This window comes from Mustelus asterias, chromosome 15 (assembly GCF_964213995.1).
Source record: "Mustelus asterias chromosome 15, sMusAst1.hap1.1, whole genome shotgun sequence".
NCBI classification, from domain to species: Eukaryota; Metazoa; Chordata; class Chondrichthyes; order Carcharhiniformes; family Triakidae; genus Mustelus; species Mustelus asterias.
Window position 1 is genome coordinate 77,076,332 of NC_135815.1, and position 12,905 is coordinate 77,089,236.

Sequence of the window (12,905 nt, forward strand, 5' to 3'; positions counted from 1 at the left end):
TTTTCCCACTCTGATAAAGAAAAGAACTTTCATTCATATAGCACCTTTCACAACTTCAATGTTCCAAAGCACACTGCAGCCAGTGTAGTGCTTTGGAAGTGTAGTCATTGCTATAATATAGAAAAAATAAACAGCTAATCGTGGCACAGCAAGGTCCCAAGTGATTGGTTAATGACCAGAAAATCTACTTTTGTGACGATTAATTTGGAGGGTAGGTCTTATGAGGAAAGGTTGCGGGAGCTAGGGCTGTTCTCTCTGGAGCGGAGGAGGCTGAGGGGAGACTTAATAGAGGTTTATAAAATGATGACGGGGATAGATAGAGTGAACATTCAAAGACTATTTCCTCGGGTGGATGGAGCTATTACAAGGGGGCATAACTATAGGGTTCATGGTGGGAGATATAGGAAGGATATCAGAGGTAGGTTCTTTACGCAGAGAGTGGTTGGGGTGTGGAATGGACTGCCTACAGTGATAGTGGAGTCAGACACTTTAGGAACATTTAAGCGGTTATTGGATAGGCACATGGAGCACGCCAGGATGATAGGGAGTGGGATAGCTTGATCTTGGTTTCAGATAAAGCTCGGCACAACATCGTGGGCCGAAGGGCCTGTTCTGTGCTGTACTGTTCTATTCTATGTAATAGCCAGCACACTTGCCCCTGCTCTTCAAAAAAGCTCTTTGAAATCATTAGCGTCCATCTGAGATCTCAGGGCCTCAGTTTAAAGCCTCATTGGAAAGACAGCACCTCTGACTCTGCAGCACTCCCTCAGTATTGCACTGGAGCATTGCCTTGGAATCTGTGTTTAAATCTCTGGACATGACCGCATGACTTACAGTTTAAGTTTATTCGGTGGTGTCACAAGTAGGCTTACATTAATGCTGCTATGAAGTTACTGTGAAAATCCCCGAGTTACCACACTCTGGTGCCTGTTTGGGTACACTGAGGGAGAACTTAGCATGGCCAATGCATCCACCAGCACATCTTTCGGATTGTGGGAGGAAACCGGAGCACCCGGAGGAAACCCACGCGGACACGGGGAGAATGTGCAGACTCCACACAGACAGTGACCCAAGATGGGAATCAAACCCGGGTCCCTGGTGCTGGGAGGCAGCAGTGCTAACCACTGTGCCACCGTGCTGCTTTTGACTCAGTCCAAGTCTCCACCCCTCAGTCCAAGTCAAAGCTGAATATATTAATCTTTTACAGCAGAAAAAAAAACAGGAAACCAAAAGTACTCACTCCACCTATTTCTCCCAGTTGTCTTTGAAATGTTTCATATATTGAGAGGTGGGTGTACTGTGCTGTTTAAATATGGTTTGAATTAATTGAACTTGATTTTCTTCAATAATCCTCAGGATTTTTAGAAATGTTTGCTGTCCTAGTATAAAGCAATGTTATGACTGACATTACCACACTGGAAGTTCTATCCAAAGCCCGCTGTACTGTGAAAACTTGGTCCGCATTATTTTAATTTTTGAATGTCTTGGGGCCCTTGTGAGAATCTGTTCCAATCTGATTTTGCTGTCTTTTAAACAGAGAAAGATTGTGTAACACCACATTGGCAAAAAAGCCAACTTTTGCTGAAGTGCTTCCTTCAAACTTAAAATTCCTGAAAAGATCACAGAACTGAGAAAAGCATTGGAAAAAAAGTCAGCTCAGGACAATCTCTCATCAATTCCAAACAATAGGTCAGCGATCAATCTGCAGAATATAAGGAATCCATTTGAATGCAAGTCTTTCCTGTTTTCTACAGAAACGTTGGGAATGTTTCTTCACATTTATAGCAAGTCCTCCACAAATATTAAAGAGCAAAGTTATATTTTCTTGATGGGCAGCACATTGGGCACAGTGGTTAGCACTGCCGCCTTACACTGTCAGGGATCCGGGTTCGATTCCCGACTTGGGTCATTGTCTGTGCGAAGTCTGCACGCTCTCCCCATGTCAGCATGGGTTTCCTCCGGGGGCTCCAATTTCCTCCCGCAGTCCGAAAGACGTGCTGGTTCGGTGCATTGGCCATGCTAAATTCCCCGTCGGTGTTCCCGAACAGGTGTCGGAGTGTGGCGACTGGGGGATTTTCACAGTAACTTCATTGCAACGTTACTTGTGGCATTAATAAATAAGCTTCTTTAAAAAATTTAAACTTTCACTTTTCAGCATGTTGCCCGTGTTCAGTGGTGGCATACCCACAATTCAGCCTGGTTACCGTGGCGGCATCGGGCACTTAGCGGGTGTGGAATTGCCAGCCACGGCTCAGTGATTATGATTTTGTCTCTAAGTCAGAAGGTTGTGGGTTCCAAGTTTCATTCTAGAGTTGTTCAGTGCACATTGTCCTGGAGACTCGTTACTGACCCAGATGGAAATGGTTGATGTCTGTATAACTGAAGGGGGTTATGCAAAATCATCCCCTTAATCCTCTTGAGCGATATGATCTTCCACTAAAGAGGAGAACAGCTAATGCTCATTCTGGCGATGCCCTGGTGAGTGTTCAGTTGCTTGGTTGAAGACATGTCTGAATTGTTAGTGTCCACCCCCGCCCTGTGTAATGTCCTGATGTGTGCACTTTAACCTTTTCCACAGTGTGATGATAGTGGAGCGGCAAAAGCACCGTGTCGACAAGTTCACACAGAAACCTGCACATAGACATACACACAGACACACACACTCCAAATGTCTATTGCTTCAGCTTACAACGAGAGGGGGGATGATTAGGACTATTTGCTGGCTGGAGGGGAAGGGCTGACATAAACTGGATGGGCTGAATGTCCTGCTTCCATTATGTAACTCCTGTGCATTTACAGACAATGTCAATGTACTTTTATATCTGTCTTTCGGATGAAAGGATGCCCCCTCAGGCAGGCATAAAAGACCCCTTGACAATATGTCGAAGAATTAACATTTGTGCCACACAAGTGCCAGGCAATGACCATCTCCAAGAGAGAATCTAACCCTCTCCCCATGAAACTTTATGGATTACCATCGCTGTACTCCCTTTGTCAACATTCTGGGGGTTACCGTTGACTAGAAACTGAACTGGACTATCCATATAAATATTGTGGCAACAAGAGAAGGTTAAAGGCTAGGAATCCTGCAGTGATACCTCAGCTTCCCACTCCTAAAACCTGTCCACCATCTACAAGATGGCACACTCTCCACTTGCTTGGATAGATGCAGCTCCAACAACACACAAGCTTGACACCATCCAGGACAAAGCAGCCTGCTTGATTGGCACCCAATCCACCATCTGAAACACTTTTTCCCTCCACCACCAACACACAGTGGTAGCAGTGCATGTCATCTACAAGATGCACTGCAGCAATTCAAGGCTCCTTCAATAGCACCTTCTAAACCCACAAGCTCTTCCATCGAGAAGGACAACAGCAGAAACTACATGGGAACAACACCACCTGCAAATTCCCTTCCTAGTCTCACATCATCCTGACTTGGAACTATATCACCTTTCCATCACTGGCGCTGGGTCAAAATCCTGGGACTCCCATCCTAATAGCACTGTGGGTGTACCTGCACTGCATGGACTATAGCAGATCAAGAAGGCAGCCAACCATCCCCTTGTCAAGGGCAGTTAGGGATGAGCAATACGTTCTGGCAAAGCCAGCGACACCCACATCCCCCGAGCGAAAAAAAAAAATTGAAGTAGAGAGGAGGAGTTTCTGCTGGTGTCCAATCTTTATTTCTCAGCCAACATCAATAACTCCGATTAAATGTGGCCGTTTGTGAGAGCTTGCTGGGTGCAATGGGCTTGGTAAGTTACCTAAACTGTAACAGTAACTACAACTCAAAAAATACTTCATTGGCCATAAGATGTTTTGGGACATTCTGAGATCGTGTAAGGTGCCCTGTCTCTTCCCTAAGAGTCATGGTGTGGAGATGCTGGCGTTGGACTGGGGTAAACACAGTAAGAGTTTTAACAACACCAGGTTAAAGTCCAACAGGTTTATTTGATAGCAAATGCCATTAGCTTTCGGAGCGCTGCTCCTTCGAAGGAGCAGCGCTCCAAAAGCTAATGGCATTTGCTACCAAATAAACCTGTTGGACTTTAACCTGGTGTTGTTAAAACTCTTACTGTGTCTTCCCCAAGAGGGCATTGGTGACCATGAACCTCCATGTTAATCTTGCTCTGTAGTCATGGATCATCTGCTTTGGCAGTACATTCATCTAGTGTGTGAGGCTCTTTAAGAAGATTGTTCTTTGTCTACCTCAGTCTCTTTCACCATCGATCTTTCCCCTCGGCATCAGACTTTCAAAATCATGATTTCTTATTCCATGCCCAAGAAATTCCAACCCTCTCTTCCTAACCTTGGTCAGCAGAGTTCCTTTTGGTCTCAGGTTTTATTGGCACCTCTTCATTGGTAGTGTGACTTGTCCAAGATATCTTTATTATTCACCTCTGAAGCCACAACCTGCAGCCTCAGTTCTTCTCTGCATTGCTTCACTGAGCAATGGAATCCCTACAGAAGGAGGCCATTCGGCCCATTGAGCCTGCGCTGACAACAATCCCACCCAGGCCGTATCCCCATAAACCCATGTATTTACCCTGCCAGTCCCCCGATACTAAGGGACAATTTAGCATGGCCAATCCACCTAACCTGCACATCTTTGGAGTGTGGGAGGAAACTGGAGCACCCAGAGGAAACCCACGCAAACAAGGGGAGAACATGCAAACCCCACACAGACAGTCACCCGAGGTCGGAATGGAACCCGGGTCCCTGGAGCTGTGAAGCAGCTGCACTAACCACTGTGCCGCTGTGAACACCCCAACACTCCCTTCCGCATGCCAAAATCGGTGCTTTGTAACATTCCAGGATTCTGTCTGTGTCCATGGCTAATTTCAAATTTTTTTCACTTTTTGAAATGCATCTTTGGCCATTCCAATCTGTTGTCTTGCTTCTTGGTCGCACTTACTGTCCAATGTTAGCATATTTCATAGGTGACAAAATTTGTCCACCAGTTCGATCTTTTGACTTTACACTAATGTCTTACATTCGCGTATGACTTCCTTTGAACACTACTGGACATTTTGTTTTCTTACAATTTATGCTCAGCTCATTATCCTCTTTCACTCAGTCCTCTCTCTCCAAAATCTTTTGCAGTTTCTGTTTAGAGTTTACAATAGGACGGTGTCATCCGTGTAACTTTTATTATTATGACTAAAGTTGTGACCTCCAACAAAATATCCAGGAAGCCCTTCAATCTCCGAGAATATTTTCGCTCAGCAAACTTGAGTAAATCTCTATGGTCTTTTTGATAACATGCGCACATAAAGATAGAGGGTGGAATTTTCTAATTCTTTTTCAAACTGCCAATTTGGGCAGGAAAAGTGATGTGTACCCTTTTTCTGCTGAATGTTTGACCACTCTTGGGAGGGGAAAAATGTCCAGGAGGCGGTTTCCAAGACTTAATACTGGTCTGCCCCATGAGCAACTTAGGCTCCTGAGAGAGTGCAATAATAATTAAAAAACTAATCACTAATCACGGATAGGGAACCCCTCCCCTCCCCCAAACCATTCCTTGTGTAGTTCAGTAACAGATTTAGTCTGATTATGGGTCCAGCGATTCGCATTGGGACACTTCGCTATGTTAAAGGCTCTATATAAATGCAAGTTCCTGGCTGGGATTTTCCAGCCCAGCCTGCCACCGGGATCTTCCGGTCCCACTGAAAGTCAGTGGATATTTGGCTGGCTCTCTGATTCCCAGTAAGAAGTTTAACAACACCAGGTTAAAGTCCAACAGGTTTATTTGGTAGCAAAAGCCACACAAGCTTTCGAGGCTCTGAGCCCCTTCTCCACATCTCTGATTCCCGACAGCGGGTTCTGCCTCAGTGGAACCGGATAATCGCAGCCGTTGCCTTTACACCATCACCGATGTCAACTGTCCCCTCTTATCAGCATTGTGTCCACGATTGATGCGGCTCAGGAAGAGGAAGGATCCAATGAAAATTGGTTAGTGTAAGGTAAGGTGGGGCAAAGCAGATGGGAGTGAAATTGGTCTTGGGTCAGCAGTCTCTTATTTTGAACCAAATTTCCTCTTCCTTTGATTTTCCACAGTGTAACATGGATTGTCAATTCACCATCGCTTTGTTTTGTCAATACCAATTTCACTGCCGCCTAATACATTTGGTATGATGGAAAGATTGGGGGGGGTTGGATATGGTGAAGATAGAATCAATTTGTGGCAATATTCCTCCAAGTGGAAGAACAGGACACTGCTACTTTCTGATTAATGGACAATATACCAACAAACTGGTGAGGATGTATGGCTTTTGAAGTGTGTAGGGCAAGATTCTCTGGACTCCCAGCCGTGTGTTTCCTGCCGGCGAGAGATGGCACGTTGTTTGCTAGCGGCAGGATTCTCTGGTCCTGCTGCTGTGAATGGGAATTCCCATTGACGTCACCCCAAGCTGGCGGGAAACTCAAGGGCGGGGTTGCGCTGCTGACTGAACCGGAGAATTCAGCTGGCTCCAACGGCTGGAGAACTACGGCCATAGTATCTGAGCAAAAATCCTGTTGGCAAGTCACAAATTATGAGAGCAAGTAACTTCCCTTTAAGGGTTGAATTCAAGTGCTGATTTCCTTGTTTGAGAGAGTGGTAGCCACAGTGTGAACACCTCGCAATAAGTCCAATCTATTCACCCTCAAGAAAAGCTGTAAAGCTTTCTGGAGAAGAGCGAGGACTGACTGTAGCTTGATCTTTTTCGTTAAGTATGGTGAAAGGTCAGGATGAGCCCGCAGTTGCCCACTTGGTAACTGATAATCCATTCAAGACTAATAGAAACTTTTGGACAAAGTGTGATCATGCTCGTGCAGTTCAGAGAAAGTTCTTAATGTCACTAATATGTTGGGGTGGCTGCAGGGACCTTGGGCTGCTGTGTACATATTTGGGTTTACATAGCACAACTTCGAGAGGCCTTCCCGGTTTTGTTTGCTGGTTCGGCACTTTGCCCAGTACAAACCTTTTCTCTCTCTTTCTCTCTCTCGCACACTAAACAGTGGATGGAGGTGTAGGTTCAGTGAGTTGATATCATCTATCCTGGCTGCCCTTTGTGTTTGCTCATGACTGTGTGTGCTGTCCCGTCATTGGAGAGGAGAGCTGCGAGTTTGTTTGACTTTGGCCACATCTGGTCCACAGATTGGAGGCAAAGCAGTGATGAAAGTTCATTAACCCTCTGAGCACCGCATGTTTCTGTAACCAGAGGACGTGTGAAATTGCATTTTAAAGAAGCGGTGAAAGAATCTGCATTCACTCAGCACCTTTATTGTGAGGGGAATTGATTGCAAAAGTAGGGAGGTAATGCTTCAGTTGTACAGGGCACTGGTGAGACCACATCTGGAGTATTGTGTACAGTATTCGTATCCTTATCTGAGGAAATGTGTAAATGCAGTATAACCCATTCAGAGAAGGTTTGCTAGACTAATACTGGGAATGGGTGGCCTGTCTTATGAGGAAAGATTGGAGAAGTTAGGTTTGTATCCACTAGAGTTTAGAAGAGTAAGAGGTGACTTGATCAAAACCTTCAAGATCCTGGGGCTCTTTACAGTGGATGTGGAAAGGATGTCAGAGAATCCAGCACTAGGGAGTCACTGTTTAAAAATAAGGGGCCGCTCATTTAAGACAGAGATGAGTCTCTGGAACTTTCTTTTATAGAATCCCTCAGTGCAGAAGGAGGCCATTCGGCCCATCCGGTCTGCACCAACCCTCCGAAGGAGCACTGTACCTAGGCCCACTCCCCTGTCATATCCCCTTAACCCTGTGCATTGATCATGGCCAATCCACCTAACCTGCACATCTTTAGACTGTGGGAGGAAACCGGTGCATCCGGAGGAAACCCACGTGGACACGGAGAGAATGTGCAAACTCCACCCAGTCACCCAAGGCTGGAATCGAACTTGGCCACCGTATTGCCCCACTCAGCAGAGAAAGCAGAATCTTTAAATATTTTTAAGGCAGATCTAGATAGATTCTTGATGAACAAGGGGGTGAAAGATTGTCAGGGTAGGCAGGATTGTGGGATTGAGGTTCCAATCAGATCAGCCATGATCGTATTGAATGGTGGAGCAGGCTTGAGGGGCCGAGTGGCCTATCTCTGCTCCTAATTGGTATGTTTGTATGTTCTTTCACAATCTCAGGATTACCAAAGAGCTCTATAGCCAGTGAAGTTGTTTGTTTTTGAAGCCTAGTCACGGTTACAATGTAGGAAACTTAAGTCCGTTATTGCACATCAAGGTTCTACATACGGCAATGAGATAAATCATTAGATTTTTTTTGAATGATAAATATTGGTCAGGACAGGTGAACTCGCCTGCTATTCCTTGAAATTGTGCACTGATATTCTTAATGCCCACCTGAGAGGGCATTACTTCTGAAAGATGGTATGTTGGGTAGTGCCGCAGTCGCTCAGTGCTGCACTGATTTTGTGTTCTCTGAAATGGAACTTGAACTTGGAACACTCGAGAGTGTTGCCGCCGGAGTCAGAGCTAACACATTCCGGTCCCACCGCTATCAAAGTGTTTTCCCGGTGTCCGCACCTTCTGCCACCGGGGAACCCATGGCGGAGCAGGACGATCCCGCCGGCCGGAATATTTCAGCCATTGTGGGGAACTCAATGTGAGGAATGGGGAGTGTTGAAGGCTCCCTCCCGCTGCCAAAGAAGCTCCGGTTGTAAGGTCTGGTTTGATGTCTAGACCAGGCTGACACGCACTCTCTTTCATGCGCTCTCGTGCTCTCTCGCGCTCTCTCTCTTTCTTGTACTCACAGTCTGTCTCTCCTTTGTGCGCTTGCCCTCTCTCATTCTTGAGTGCACTCTGTCCCTCTGGTATGTGCGTATTCTCTCTCTCTCTCTCTGATATGCTGCCTCTCTTTCATGCTTGAAGGAATAATAAAACTTAGCTCATGTTGTTTTCTTCCTCCCTATTACCCAAGGGACACTGAAACTAATTTAGCGCACCTAAAGATGTCCTTGTTGATATCAGGTAACTTGGCAGCAATCACCCATTGAAGCTACAATCTTCCGAACTTGCCTTTTTCCATTTTAATTGAATTCTGCTTTGTAGTCTTTGGTAAACAGAAACATCGATGTCGGCCTGATTGCTGTGCACCCACATTCAGCTTTAAGGAGACATAGTGTTTGTTTGGTTACTGTCACATGCATTGAGAGGGGGGAATGCAGCAAAATAATTCCCTCCGGTGGGAAAATCAGTATGGGGGTGGAAGGGAGGCATGACCTTAAACAAGAGCCAGGAAAGATTGGGAAGCATGTACAAAAGATTATGGATGTCGGAAAATCTCTCCCCCATAGGAAAATCTCTCCCCCATAAGGACACTGGAGGTTTGTTGGAGCTTTCAAGATTGAGCTTGTGTGTTTTGGTTGGGTTGGGTATTAAGGGATGTGAAGCAAAGGTGGATAAATGACACTGAGCTACATCCAGTTAATCTTGCAACTTGAGGGACTGAATGCTCCCTTCCCCTCATCCTGTTCCTAAAATAAAAGTCAGAGAAATTTCAAACCAGCAGCTCGGTATAATTATGGGACAACCAACTCTCCGCGGTATGGTAAAATGTGACTGGTAGCTTAGATCTCTAATAACAGGGTTGTTTTTACTGACGTTTAGCACAGAGGTTTTTAACAGACTGGCATTTGAATGTAACTGAGATTAAGTGGTTGAGATGGTAATGTTCGGCGGCAGTCCTGTGGATTTGTCAACGGTGAGTGTTAAAGGACCATGGATATTGTGAGGGAATGTCTGCTCAAAGAAAAAATGACTTGATTTTACCATTTTCATTCTAAGTGCTGAATATGGGCACAATTCAGATCCGACTTGGAAATCTGCTTTCAGGTGCCCCGATACGCACTTAGCCTGAAAAAAAAATTGTGAGCCTGAATTGCGCTGTGGGCGGGGCTTAGCACACCTGAAACGATCGGAGCTTTGAACTGCGCATTGAAAATCGCGGCGCTGTCACATCGCTCCCGGGCCGCAAAAAGCAGATAAGGCGGCCCGGGAGAAAAAAGCAGAAGCGATGGCCCTCACAGACATCGCTCCACCCTGACAACATGGCTGTCCACCTATCCACCCACCCCCCACTATCCAGACCGATTGCGGCCCTCTGCCTCCTTTCCCCCACACCGATCGCCCGCAGAGTGGCAGCGGACCCCCCCCGCTCCCACCAGAGATCCATCTGGCCTCTTCCCCCCCCCACTCCACCCCCAGAGAATGATCCTGTCTCCCCAATCTGGCCTCCCTCTGCCCTCACCCCATCCACCAGAGAATGATCTGGCCTCCCCACCACTGATCTGAGTCAGAGAGCTGTTGGAAGCTCTGAACTTACATCTTCAGAAACTGGAGCACCCGAAACGGAACTTTTGCTGAGCATGTCTGTTTTGCGCCGAAACTGGACCCGCGAACGCGATGGTAAAGGGGGAAATGCTGATAAAGTTGGGTGGGCAGCCCATTAATTCAATTTAAATGTATGCAAATGCACTTAAATCACCGTTGCGCCCGTTCTGAGCACGAATCGGATGGCGGCCATTCTCGAGCCTCGGTAAAGTGGGCATCTGCACGAATGCGGGCGCGGATCATGTTAATGGCTTCATGCCCACCTTTACCACATTTTTACGCCCAAAAATGGGCACATCGCAGTGGTAAAATTGGGCCCATTATGTCCCAAAGTGGTCCACCGATGTAGTACCTCTGCAGTATAGTTAGCTCTGTAATGCAGGAAATACAGCAGTCTGTTTGTACATAGCAAGGCCCCTCAAACACCACTCTGATCAATAACCTGATTCACCCATTTCAGTGATGATGGTTGAGGGATAAATATTGGCCAGAACACCCAGTGAAAAGTCCCCTGCTCCTCTAATGTGAGGGGATCTTTTACCTCCAGTTGAACAGGCCAAGAGGCTTTTTCCAAATCTGGAATCTCTCCCTCAGTAATGGAGTCGGAGTGTAGGCTTAGACTACAATTCTCCTGAATCTGGAGTGGAACTTGTACCTAGAGCCTTCTGACTTACGTGAGAAAGTTACCACTGAGCCACAACTTAATCAAAGGATTATTAAGCGGCTCACTAGACTATAGAAAATAAGGGCATATAGAGTGAACTTGAGGGTGGCATGGTAGCACAGTGGTTATCACTGCTGCCTCACAACGCCAGGGAACCGGGTTCTGTCCCGGCCTCGGGTGACTGGCCGTGTGGAGTTTGCATGTTCTCCCCGTGTCTGTGTGGGTTTCCTCCGGGTGCTCCGATTTCCTCCCACACTCCAAAGATGAGCAGGTTAGGTTGATTGGCCATGGTAAATTGCCCCTTAGTGTCATGGGGATTAACAGGGTAAATACGTGAGGTTACGGGGATAGGGCCTGGGTGGGATTGTTAGCGGTGCAGATTGATGGGCTGAATGGCCTCCTTCTGAACTGCAAGGATTCTATCATTCTATGAAAGAAAGATGTACCTTTATTCAAGTACTTCATGGTCCAGGTATTTAAAAAAGATTTAATTTATCACAGTGGTGTGCATGCTCTCTTGTGCAGTAATTAAGGAAATGTTAAAATTTTAAACTTTGTTTTAGAGCTGATCAGGTAACGGGGAGAAGTGGGTTTCATCCAGGCATGGCTGAGAGTTCATGACTGGCCTTTTATTGCAGACCTCCTCCCGTTGCCAATCCCAAGACAAGTAAAGTTGGTTTTCCAGTCTCTTGGGGTGTTTTGGTCTGGCTCGTGTGCAGGGAGATTTTAGCGGCTCACTTGCTGGAATTGATGTGGCAATGTACACCCTCAGACCCGCTGATAAAGCTCTCACTGCTCTGACGCAATGGGAAGGGAAATGGCCGTTAATCCTGTTAATGGTTTGTTGTCCTGTATCTGAAACCCGTATGTCACATTGCTACATTACAACAGAGACTGCACTTCAAAAATACTTCATATCAATCATAAAATGCCTTGGGCCTTACTGAGGTTGTGAAAGGTGCTATCTAAATGCTACACAAAGTCCTTGTGCAACTTTAAACTTTAACTCTGAATGTACACATGAAAGAAAGAAACTGAACAGAACGTACAATCATAATTCATATTTTTAAAAAACATATTAATGTTGTTCAAGACTTCAGTTCTTTTTAGCCACAGCTCAGAGTTCTTATTGTCACCATTTTCAATCGGTTTCAGCATCTGAAATAAAGTGAGAAAACATTAGCATCACATTAAAACCATTAACATTAAAAACGCTATGAATGATGCTTTCAGATGCTGCTTTCGGTCGCTCGCGTCGTGTGCACCCAGAATTATTGAAACATAAAGTTGCACAAGGAGCCTCTAAATGCCCTGTATAAATATAAAATGCACCTTTTCACAATAAGTGCCCATTCCTGTGTGTGCACATTTGGAATCTCCATCAAAGCTCTTTGTGGGGCCAGATGTCTGTCTCGGTTTGCTGATGTTTCTAAAATGCCTGGTTGCGCTTCATTCAAATTCCCTGCTCATATGGAAAATAATCGCTGCTGCCGATTTAACTCTTTTTCAGCGCTGATTGTAATCTTCTTCCAGCCAAGCCGTGGTAAATCCAGGCCTAGTTAATCGGTAGCCCATCCACCACCTTTAAGCATTCACTTCCCCACCCACTACTGGCATACCATAATTGCAATGTGTTCTGGGCTCCAGCTACAGCACCAGGCAATTCCCTGGTGCCACCTAGTACGACATGGGTGGCACGGTAGCACAGTGGTTAGCACTGCTGCTTCACAACTCCAAGGACCTGGGTTCGATTCCCGGCTCGGGTCACTGTCTGTGTGGAGTTTTGCACATTCTCCTCATGTCTGCGTGGGTTTCCTCCGGGTGCTCCGGTTTCCTCCCACAGTCCAAAGATGTGCGGGTTGGGTTGATTGGCCATGCTAAAAATTGCCCCTTA

General features: G+C 46.1%; 1 protein-coding gene across 1 annotated transcript in view; it reads left to right on the forward strand.

The window, feature by feature from the left end:
* The window catches only part of LOC144504739 (ribosome-binding protein 1-like), a 123,058-nt gene that overhangs the window by 29,787 nt on the left and 80,366 nt on the right, over window positions 1–12,905 (forward strand). The window lies entirely within an intron of this gene.